Here is a 12,269-nt window from a genome sequence, read left to right as displayed (position 1 = left end):
TAAAACCAACTCATAGCGATTAAATTAATGATTTATTTTGTTTTATTTAGTATTAACGAAATCTTTCGAGTCTTTGAAGCGGTATTTTGTTTCCATTTAGTTTTATCTTTTAATTTTAAGCACAGTATTTAATTTTTCACTTAACTATTTCATATAAAATCAGTGCTAATACAAAGTGTAACTGTAGAGCGTCTATGGATGAAATGTAATTCTTCGTACTCGCTCAAAGCCAAGGAATCAAATCGCATTCACGGAACTGAAAAAGCAAATGCGATTTAATCGATGGCAACGAGGTTTGGTTTCTTCGATGGTAAGTTCAATGTTCAAATGTGATTATGTAGATCCACTATACCTATTCTAATTAATAAATTTCCATACACGCTACTTCTTTGCCATCAAATAATTTTATATCTTCTGCTTTCGATGCTTAAAAACTCTTTACGTAAATAGAATCCCTGCGTAGTTACCTCCCCGTGATGGGACCGAGTAATTGCCATCGTTTCCCAAATAATAATACATGATGTACTATTCTGAAAGTGTAATGTTAATTTTAATATTAGGATTCGATTGCTATTGGTAAACAACATATATTTATAATTCCGAGGTATATCAAGCTAGAAACTACTTTAATAGTTTAGTCTAGTCTAGATCATCCAAAACTGTTTGATGAATTAGACTGGACTAATAACCCCCTACGGGGGCACCGTCGGATGTCGTGGAATGTCGTGGGTCGTTGAGGAACGTCGCGGGACGTCGTGGAACGTCGTCGGACGTCGTGACACGAGGCCTGCTGCTTGTTATCTCATCTAGCAGGAGAAGTCTAATTAGGTACTATAACTCCCCACCTTCGCCAATTTATTTATGTGGTTGTGCAAGGTAAGCCGCGCTAGATTGCAACGAAAACCCAACATCAGCTCAGATTTCACTGCCATTACCATGTTCTGAAGAAGTCTAAATGTAACAAGACTGTTTTAAGTTATTATTTTAAGTATTTGATGAAACTCTGATTCAGAGCCGCCTTTTCTTCATCCAGTATAGATTATTTGTGGTACTCCCTACCGCTTAAATAAATGTAACGTGGCTCTGTCTATCTTTTAAATGAGACGCATAGTTCAATAGGCTCTCATTTTCGTCATCAGATGTTCAAGTTCAAAATCGAAAAAATACACTCTATTGTTAGTCTAGGCATTATCGAGAAAACACCAGTTTTCATTTTCCTTAGCACAGAAAACCTGTTGTACTTTCAATAGAGTATTGTTGTGTGTTCCAATCCATACTTTTGTAGCTTCGCTAGGTAGTAATCACTTGGTTACCAGGATGATTTTTGCCAGAAAAATTCATGCCGGAAATTGAGATGGTTTTAAAGATAGAGCACCACCTCTTAGAGAGTCCCATATATCGCTCCATTTTTATTACTATTAGGACAAGTCTCTGCGAACGCCCGCAGGCCGATCACGCTCGATTGACCTCACATCATTGGAGTACAGTGTACACAAGTAAATATCTCCGGATATGCGATTGCCACAAAAGCTTGTTATCCAAGATGTGTTATGGAAAGGAGATACCTATATATTTAACAATGTGCTGGACTGGATAATGTGCTGAAGGGAACAGATAATATCATCGAGACGCTGAGTCGGTAACATTTGGAATAATACTAAAATGCTAAAGGTTCCCAATGCTTCCAGATGTGCGATAAACGTGTTTATTCTACGTCTCGTATATGTATACTGATATAAATACTTATTCTATAAATAATAAATATTATATAATATATATGTAATATCGTAATATAATGTGTTTACAAGGAATGGACAATAGAGATGTTAATCGGACAGAAAAAGGCGATTGTTGTTTAACCTGAACTATTCACACCAAACGTACAGAAAACAGCGCAACTAAATAACTCGATAACGACTCGACTTTTACCAAACGCAATCAACACTCTCTCGGCAACGCCACTCGCAAACCCCGCTTCTCCGCTCACACTCTGCTTTTCGAATCACACTCTGTTTCTCGACTGACTCTCTGGCCGTTGTCGCCTTCTATTGTCTTTTCTAGGAGCACGTGTTCTGCAGACGCTCGTAGCCAGGGTCACGTAGGTCTTTTCTACCAAACTATGCACTTGAAAAGACCGATGACATATTGATGGACCCGACGGAGCCTCGGCTCTCGCGACATTGTTCATGGTTCGCCCGATATCTCTTGGGCTTTTCGCCCACGATACTACATATATGTCGGGTTTACATTAGAATTAGGGTTAGGGGCGTGAAACGAATCTTCGTTTGCGTTACACGTTGTCGTTATGCAATAGAGGAGACATTGACTAGTGCAAATACGATTATTATAGAACCGGACAAGTAACCGTGGTAGTTAGGTACTCGAGGAACTAATGACAATGATACTAGGTTCAATAACGAAATCGCGGTCGACGGGATGATAGATGAACGTACTCACAAAATCTAAGTCGAACGCGTAATATTCAGTGATCGTAAAGGGTTACTCTTTTCATCGATAAGATCGCGAGCGAGAGTGACTTTCCCGTCCCGATGATGCCACAGAGGAAAACTATATTAGGGTGTGTCTAAGGACACGAGATCATCGGATTCGTCGAGAAAAGCCATCGTTCAGAAAGTAAGGGAAATTGGCGTTGCTGCTAATTGGTCAATCTCCATACCGGTGGTTAGAAAAAGATGCTAGCCGCCCTCGAGGGAAAGTTGCTAGTGGGAGACGCCGCTCGTTGAAAGATAGGTCTCCCCTATTTTCCCGTAGTTGGGACAAAGACTGTTTGTCTGTTTGAAAGACTTTAGTTGACTAAATCTTAAGATTTATAACGGGCCCTCGAGCTAGCTGAACATGTACTGCGGAGACGCATCGACATCTGGCAATCATCTTACTCGAAGAATAGGGTCTGCGTGTGGCGAACCACGGGACAGACACCGTTGGAATGTTTACTGTCGAGTGTTACAACTATTTCCTTTTTAAGGAGAGCTATAGAATTATTCCATGCCTTTGTTAGACAAAGCGTTCATCCCGTGACCGCGGCTACGTTCGGCGACTGACTGTCGCCTCGAGCCCAAGCTCATTATCACAACTCTCGAACAATTACAATCGGATTGAATAACTACAATTGTTCAATTACAGCTATAGTAGACTCTAGGTTACAATGTTGCGGAATTATCCAAAATTCCAAAGGCTCCGGTGTTCTTTCATCTCCGACATATATAATAATATATAATAATAATATATAGAATATAATAGATATATAATAGATATATAATATAATATATAGAATATAATAATATAATAGAATATATAAAATGATATATATTCTGTAAATAAATGCTTCCGTCTGTGTCATGTCATCTCGGATGACATTACGTATGTCGGAGATGAAAGGAAAACGGAGCCTTTCTTTTGAAATTTTGGGAAAATCCTCTAATACTTTAGCCTAGATTCTATCATAGTGGTAATTATGCAATTGTTGTCATTCAGTCTGATTGTAATCGTTCGCGATTTGTGATAGTGAGATTGGACTCGAGGTGATATAACTGGTAGCCACGGTCAGGGGATGGACGTTTTGCCTGACAGAGGTGTGGAGTGGTTGTATGGTTCTCCCTAGAAATGTGGTTGTGGCGGCATACGGCCTCAAGAACGGGCCTGGCCACGTGTGGTTTTACCTCGGAGGTGCCAATATAATGGGACACACGTTGTATTAATAATAAAACTCCAGGCACAAACTGCCTAGCAACGGCGATTGGAACTTTCTCGATGCTTCTAACGAGTATTTAACAAACGAACGCGATTGTAACGCGAGGAAAATTTTCATCAGTCTATTATTCGTGCGATCGCCTTTGAAAGTTACACTTCGAGCAGTTTATACTGAGCGTCCCAGCAATCGTATTTTGTGCTTAAAATGTATTCTACGCCTAGTAAAGAGTTATCCCGTTGACCGTGGATTCGTTATCGAACCCAAGAACATTGTCAATTGCATCTTGCGTGTCTAAACACCTCTGATGTTTGTTAAACTCTGTTAAAGTCATTTTTTTTGTACCTGTAAATATAATCTCTGTTGTTCAAAACGATGGCTAATTCAAATGAAAAATTGTTACGCGCCCTAAATTCTATCGATAACCTGACACATAAATATGTTGTCGGTAAGTTACCGACTGCAAAAGTTAATTGTCGATAGGGTTCAAATAATCATTTCTTTAACCACATTTTAATTTCTTGAGCAATAGGATTCTTATTCTTAACGCTAGAGTATAAAACAGATATTTTGACAAATATTTTAACAACCAATGGTATCTCATGAGCCTTTGACAGAGTCAACAGTAAGAAGAGATGTGTGTGTGTGTGTGTGTGTGTGTGTGTGTGTGTACGCGCGCCTGTGTATGTATGCATATATTTGCCATGTAAGGGCCAGAAAGCATTTCTCGAGTAAGGGACTTGAATCGATTTGTTACACTTCGCCGCGCAGCGCTTCTTGTGTCTGCAGCACGATCGTGTCTATAACTAAACTCTATAGCATTATGTAAAACCACATTCATTTAAACAACATTCTTTTGTATCACGTGAAATACTGCATGTCTACTTTAAGTATATTGATGAAAATTATCACTAAAGGTGAAGAATATAAACTAAACTGCTTTTCATAATTTTGCAAACGAAGGTGTTAACAAATTGATGCCAGCGCTGCGACTAACGGCCGATTTGTAAAGCACATTTCCGAATATTAAGAGCATTACCCCCTCTACTGGAGTTTACAAACCTGTGTATACGAATACGAAGCTTGCAGTACTTATGATGCAGGAATAATCAGATATTCATTGACGTGTGTTGGTGTTGCTTTTTAGATGCACAGATATACATACATATATAACGTGAGTTTATACAGAAACGTGAACAAAAAAATTGTATTGAACATAACGTGAAGTTAGTCAGAAAATCTACTCAGTAAGACGCATGCGCTGCAGCCACGTGTGAACCTATCTGAACTGAGCGTCATGTTTGCTACTAGTGGAGGATGCCATTTTAATGCCCACAGTGCTGCTCATGGTGGTGTCCGAGTTTGAACGGTATTTTCTCTCTCTTTGCATGTTTATATGTGTATAAAAAATTTACATTCTATCTTGACGCGAACTATTAACAAAGGAAAACATGTTCTGGATGCAAATGAATAATAAGTGAATAATAAGAGAGTGTAAACAACTTTTAAGATCATGTATGACACGTTAACCTGAAATATCTTCCATTGTCTTCTGCTTTTCATTGATTTTACGACTTTTTATCAAATAATTACAGTTTTGTTAAATGTATTTGATAACTGTATCTCATACAATTTCTATATTCATTTACAAATTGCTACTGTTATCGTGCAGTTATGGCATATTTTAAGGAAAACGCGAATTGTTCTTTGAGGATATTATTAAAGTCTACTGCTCACTAATCATAGATTTTCCTTGTGCACAGGCAAGCAGTTTGTCTAATAATAATAATAATTTCGTAAAGCAAATGGCTCGAGTGTTAGTTTACGTGCGGTCCGTTTATGCAATCTCCATGGATATAAAATTGGACAACAAAATGGACGTAAGTACCTTTTGAAACATCATTCGATAAGTGAACTTTGACCGTATTGAATAATGTATTTTGTTTCTACAAATCTTGGTTAATATAACATATTAAGCTAATGTTTATGTACCACTTTCTTTAACTATTTCAATATGACAATGTAAGATTTGCTTCTTTGGCCGTTCTGACGCAAACTTATGATTTGTAATAGAAATGAAACTTAATTGTTGAATTAAAAGGAATTTCCACGATGGTAATAAAATTTTGTATGATGTATCTGTCAATTATAAGACTACTTTGGCCAACGCGCTATGATCTCTTGCGTCTATACTTTATATATTATGGCTCAATAATAATACATGGATTAAAAATACTAAAGTAATGCAGAATGTCTAGCATCGATGCAACCGTGTTTATTATTGTTATCAATATAATATTTAATTGCTCCGTTGTAGAGTAATGAGTTTATGCGAATGTGATCATTTTACAATTAAATTTCATTTACATATTTTATTTTATAAAAATGGAAATATTGAATTACAAATGATTTTCATTAATATGTTAATATTTAGTACACTGATTATGTTTGCCATTTGTGTTATTATCATTTGTTATTAATTTTCCTCGGCTTGTAGAATATAAAATTGATATTTATGTAATATCGTGATGTAATATGTTTACAAAGAGTGGACAATAGAGATGTTAATCAGACAGAAAAGACGATTGTTGATTAACTTGAACTATTCATACCAAACGTACAGAAAACAACGCAATCCACACTCTCTCGGCAACGCCACTCGCAACCTCCGTCTCCGCTCAACTCGCACTCTGCTTCTCGACTCGCAACTGCTCCTCGACTCACACTCTCTGGCCGTTGTCCCATTCTATTGCCTTTTTCCTAGGCCCACCGCACACGTGTTCTGCAGACGCTCGTAGCCAGGGTCACGTAGGTCTTTTCCACGAAACTATGCACTTGAAAAGACCGATGACACATTGATGGGCCCGACGGCGCCTCGGCTCTCGCAACACTGTTCATAGTTCGCCCGATATTTCCCAGGCCTTTCGTCCACGATACTACATTTATACATATATAAATATGTTTTATGTAATATTAATGTAAATCGCTGTTGTATCGTGAAATGTTATCTATTTATTCGTACGATACCAAGTGGATTAGTAAGAAAGATTAGATTTTCATCATATTAATGCGTCGAAGCATACGAGCGTTGAAACAACGTATGTTGTAAAAAATATATTGCCGTATAATGGATTAATACTCACAGATGTACCAGGAACGTTCATCACTGGGAACGTGCGCTACCTGTTCACTGATGTATTTATATAAATACGGGCATTGGATTCAGCTGAGGCGTTTTGTAACGTATAACTTTAAATAAAGCAGGTCACACGAACGTATCGCTGGTTATTCGTTATCAGTTCGATGAGTACGTATTTTTTATGTATGTCCAGCGATTATTCTATAGCGAATAGTTGTATCGGAATGAAAACTTTTCTATTTTGTGCAAGGATTTTCAGATTTGTTTATTATAAATCATTTGTTATTGCAAAAATCATTTGTATAAATCAAATTATTTACAGTTTTTAACGCACTTCGATATCGATTCAGATTAAAAAGAAATATTATTGAAGTTTTACAACACAATGTCGCGAACGTTCCGTCAAGCATGGTTTACGCCACAGTCAAGAACAATCGCTATTTTTGAGAACTAGAAATTTAGCGCTTCGACCATCTGCGTGTCAGCACACTGATAGGGCGTGAGTAATTGTTCCGCCAGCTCTGCAAAACAGACGACGCTCGTATGCCGTGACTTCTACGTACGTACGAAATGACTGTGAAACGTATGCCCGTTTTAACGCTCGTGTAACCTTATGCCCAGGTTTAAAGCTGTATGCGTTATGAAAAGTATTGCTGCTGTGGGTTTATATACAAAATTTTTCCGCACACAGTTATAACGAGGCACAGATACGCGTGTGCGTTTACCCGCGTGTATATATATTCTTATACAAATTGGCAACATAGTGAAAGGGAGGAATTTTGCATATGTCCCTTACTGCCCGAACAGCATCGGGACAGTAGTTCTAGTATAGTCTAGCGTAGAAAATTCGTTGAGCAGCCTGTATAGCGGAAACGTATCGTAATGACGCTACGCATCGACTCCAAAGTATCGTGAAATGACATCAGTATATCAATATATACATAATATATACCCAATGGCTTTGCCTACCAATTAAGGAAATAATATTACTTTCTGCATCGATGCAAGCCAATATACACCATAAAAGATCAAAAAACGTTGATGCGTTCATCGTATCAGCGTATGTAAGCACCGTTGACAGTCACGTTTTCCTTCTTTTTGACCAGTTACTACCATTGACTGTTTCTCACACCGGTTACTGATCGCGATTGATTCTACAATATTTTCCATCGAATTGGATACAAATATTGCTACTTTAAACAATTCATGGTGATTTTTGTAAACTTTTTGAGTTGTTTTTTTATATTTTCAAATGATACTGAATTTTTAGAGTTTTGCATGGTGTTTGTTGCTCTGTCGTATATTTCATTTCTCATTTATAATATACAATTTGTTAAACATATAGAAGAACCGCTCGTTGCTTTGTACCAATTTGTTACTTGGAAGAATACATTCATGAAATAACGTTAAACAACCATGTTAAAAATATCGTATGCGAATCTGATTTTTCTTCCATTTGAATATAATTGAAAGTTGAATATAATCCACTTCACTACACAATAGTTTGAAAATATCGATCGGCCATGTCCTATGATAAATGTTTGGAGTTGAGGAAAAGTTTCGTAGCAATTCTAATGAAGCTGTAAATTTACACAAAATTTACACCTTTCTTCTTATGTATGTAGTATTCTGGATTTGTGCAGTTATGTTTTTCATGTTTTTAATGGTAGAACCTGGCTAACTCATAAACATGGCGTCATAAAGCGTTCTTTCTACTATCTAGTTTTGTAGCTCTATACATAGTTTTCTATCCAACCCATGATATTTATGACACGATTGGCTTCAATTACTAGGCTAGGACTGTTTCATAGATTTTTCGTTTTTTAGAATGTTACGTTAGGTTTGTATATTTTTTTCAGCCTTCTGACTATGCAATAAGAATAAAAGAAGAGCCAATCGATCCGGAGATCTGCGATGATTTGTCGCCAGTTGATACGAATACAGGGAATGAAAATGAAACAGCGACGTTTAAAGGTGAATCTTCGGATGACGTTTATTCTGAAGATGAAGAATTCGCGTTTCCTCAAGAAAGTACGTATCTAGAAAATAAGAAATCGGATCCTGATAAACGAAAAAGTAAACATAAAGTACCTTCAAACAACAGAAGAAGTTGCAACGTTTGTTTGTTAACTTTTCGAACTAAACATTTATTTGATCAGCATAACAAATTATATACCTGTAATGTATTTAAGTGTAATAATTGCACTGCGATTTTCACTATGCATTTTTCCTTGATACGTCATTTAAAGAAGCAATGTCGTACGAAACAATTGTCTGGATATAGATGTAATTTTTGTAGCCGAAGGTTTTCCTTTAAAAGACATATCCAATCTCATTTATTCCATGCGCATGGGAACGCAATATTTTCTGGTGAAAGCAAAATCACGAAAACATCTGCTGAATCGTTAGGAAAGTCGAATCATTCGGATGGTATAGCCATGGCAGAATCAAATACTTCACACAGTCCCTGCCCAAAAAACGTAGATAGCTCAATAAATATACCTTTGATACCATCTAATAGTTTAAACAGTACATCCATCAAGGGTTCGAACAGCAATATCAAGTCTACGCACACGAAATGGTTAAACGATTCGCATTGTACACAGTCGAAAAGGATGAAGCAGACCGTCCTTACAGGCTTCATATCGACGTACAAAGACAAACCGAATGACAAATGGGTTTGCCCGGAAAAAGTTATCGATACGGAGAATATTCCTGTTACTGCGACTATTATTCCAACTTCAACGTTCGACACATTTAGTAACAAGACATCAACTGCTGCAGAAGTTATTCAGACGTCTACTTCTGTTGAGCGAATCGAATCTCCTGTTAGGAAACGACCATTTGTTCAAACTCATGTGAATTTAAAAACAATGATATCTTTATTAAGGAACGAAATAAAAGCTGAACCTGGAAGCTCTAATACCTCGCGCAATACGCCTTACAACCTTAGGTCAGAGAAAAGATGTTTTTCTTCTTTATATGATTTTTACGATTTATTGGAGTTTGAGACCTTTGGAAGATCAAGACAATCTTTTAAAACAAACAAGTTCCCCTATATATTTGACCAAAGTAGAAGATCTGCACCTGAAGTTAAGTATAAAGAATGCGTGGTCCGTTTGGAGAAATGCGACAAATTCTTGGAGCCTACTAGTTTTGTGTCAGGCGAAGACGAAGACGAAAACTAAAAGGAAAAGGAAAACGAAGACGCTTTCAAGCAAGCAGTATCGAAAAATGTGAAAGAGGAATTTGAAGGTTTTCGTGAAACAAGCTCGACATGTAACTTACCTTTGAAAGCTGACATGATTCCTTGCACTACTTGTGGAACACAATTCTGAACACTTAAAAATTTGTGCATACACGAACGCATCTATCGCCAAACAGCCACAGAAAAGTGTAACGTTTGTAACACGATGTTTTCCATTAAAAGATTCTTACAGTTTCACATGCTTGCTACTCATGCGCCTTCGTGTTCGGTGAACTACAAATTCTTTTGTAAGGTCTGCGATCAAGGATTTGTTAAGAAACAGAGTCTTCAAATTCACGAACGACATTTACATATTGGGCAAGATTCTAGGCTGGTGTTGAATTCCGATTGCGCTGTGGAAGATAAACCAATCTGTAATATATGCCATTTGTTATTCGAATCCTACGAACGTTTAGTCGAGCATGACACGTATTATTACAAGGGCAATGATTTTTTATGCGCAATATGTGGTAAATCGTTTCAAGGAATGTACAAGTTGGAGCATTATCCGGACGAATCATGGAAATTGTACCCTTACAAATGCGATACTTGTAACGAAGGCTTACGAATCACATCTCCACGCAGATAAGCTACACGTTCATTCGCACGATTCGCCCGCGAGGCGCGCGACCGCGATATATTGGATCAGACTTTTCGCATGTGTTCATGGTTCTTTGGATAAATTAAGATAATCGTAAAATAAAAGCATAGAGAATATTTAATTCTTTGATTTATAGGTCGTTTCAAAATCAATTTTCACGCTATTATACTGAAGAATCGGGCTAGATTGAGACGTACAATAAACACGTCAAGTACACACACACACGAAGCAAATGATTTCTGACCTAGTACGAACTGCGCTCGGCTCAAACATCGAGCATTGAGTGAAGTTTGGGTGTCAGCCTTAGGCGCTTCCTGTTCATTGTTTGCGATGGTCTCAGTTTGTTGAAGCAGAATATGTCAAGCATTCTAGGCTAGACGACCAGCCAGAAAACGAGCGAACTAGATATTCCATTCTGTCTCTAACTTTATTTAATATACATCGTTTTGTTCACATAAGAGATAAAGAGATCTAATCGCGTTATCGTATCGTTTACTAAGTGCCGATTGAAGCAGCTTAATGAAAATTATGATAAATCGAGTAATAAATTTGTCTGCTTTTCTTTGAACGCGTTATATTTATGTGCTTTCATATACGTATATGTTTCTGTGTGTGTGTGTGCGTGAGCGTGTGCATGCGTGCGTACGTGTGTATTTTATCAAGTACGTTGATCACTACCCCATTTCATTATTGTAAAAGTTTTTGTTAAAGCGAGTTTTTCGTTCGACGTGCGCGTTTGCGGATCTTCATATTTTATAAATTGTTTTTGGTCAGCGTAAATGTTTGAAGAAGTTAGAAAATAAATGAAGCGAGGGTAAGTAAATGTTGCAATTTCTTTTCTTAATTGATCTGATATTGGTCATTTTTCTTCTATTGCAATGTTTATTCGCTATGATTATTCGTTTAAACGTCCGCTCGATATAATAATTACAACATCCGTTAAAAAATGGATAAACCTATTATTGAATTTGATATTGAGATTTTAAAAAAATTCATTTCGTTTATCTCACGTGGAATGATTATATGATATGTTTCATATTTGACAGATGACTAATTTAAATATGGATCGTAATTACAATTTTCATTATGAAATGATGTATTTACTTACCCAGCTATCGATTAATGACGTCGAATGATAATTGTACGGGAACGATAATGTTTTGTAATGTGCAATTTTAATTTTACGTTAAATATTAAGTAAATAAATATTTCAATTTCCATCACAGTGCCGGTCGTACAATACGATAATCGGGAGGAACATGAGACCAAGAACGATATGTATCGCTATGAAAGCGCGAATGAAAATTGTCGTATTAGAATTTCTATAAAGACATAAGAATTGACGTTTATATCACAGAATAGTTGCAGCGTGTAATCGAATAAATTGGTTGTTTCACAGCGGGAAAATGAACTATTTTTACGAGCTTTCACCGGTTCTGCCGTACAACGAAACGAACAGTTGAGCAGTTATAAGAGCTAACGTTTGTATTTTCTAAAACTTAGAAAGCTTGTAAACTTAATAGATTGCTCGGGAAATTTGTAGATTTTAGTAGTACGATGTGTACTGTTTCTA

At 36.9% G+C, this 12,269-nt stretch overlaps 1 pseudogene across 1 annotated transcript; it reads left to right on the top strand.

Annotated features, from left to right (window-relative positions):
• Positions 1 to 4,930: 4,930 nt before the first annotated feature.
• On the top strand, positions 4,931 to 12,269 carry LOC117161887 (uncharacterized; annotated as a pseudogene). Its single transcript, XR_013060729.1, has 3 exons — positions 4,931 to 5,078; positions 5,473 to 5,589; positions 8,708 to 12,269. The product of XR_013060729.1 is annotated as an uncharacterized LOC117161887 (transcript).

Source organism: Bombus vancouverensis, chromosome 18 (genome assembly GCF_051014615.1).
Source record: "Bombus vancouverensis nearcticus chromosome 18, iyBomVanc1_principal, whole genome shotgun sequence".
Classification (NCBI taxonomy): domain Eukaryota; kingdom Metazoa; phylum Arthropoda; class Insecta; order Hymenoptera; family Apidae; genus Bombus; species Bombus vancouverensis.
The sequence above is the reverse complement of the archived record's forward strand: the minus strand, read 5'-3'. Positions and strand labels throughout refer to the sequence as shown.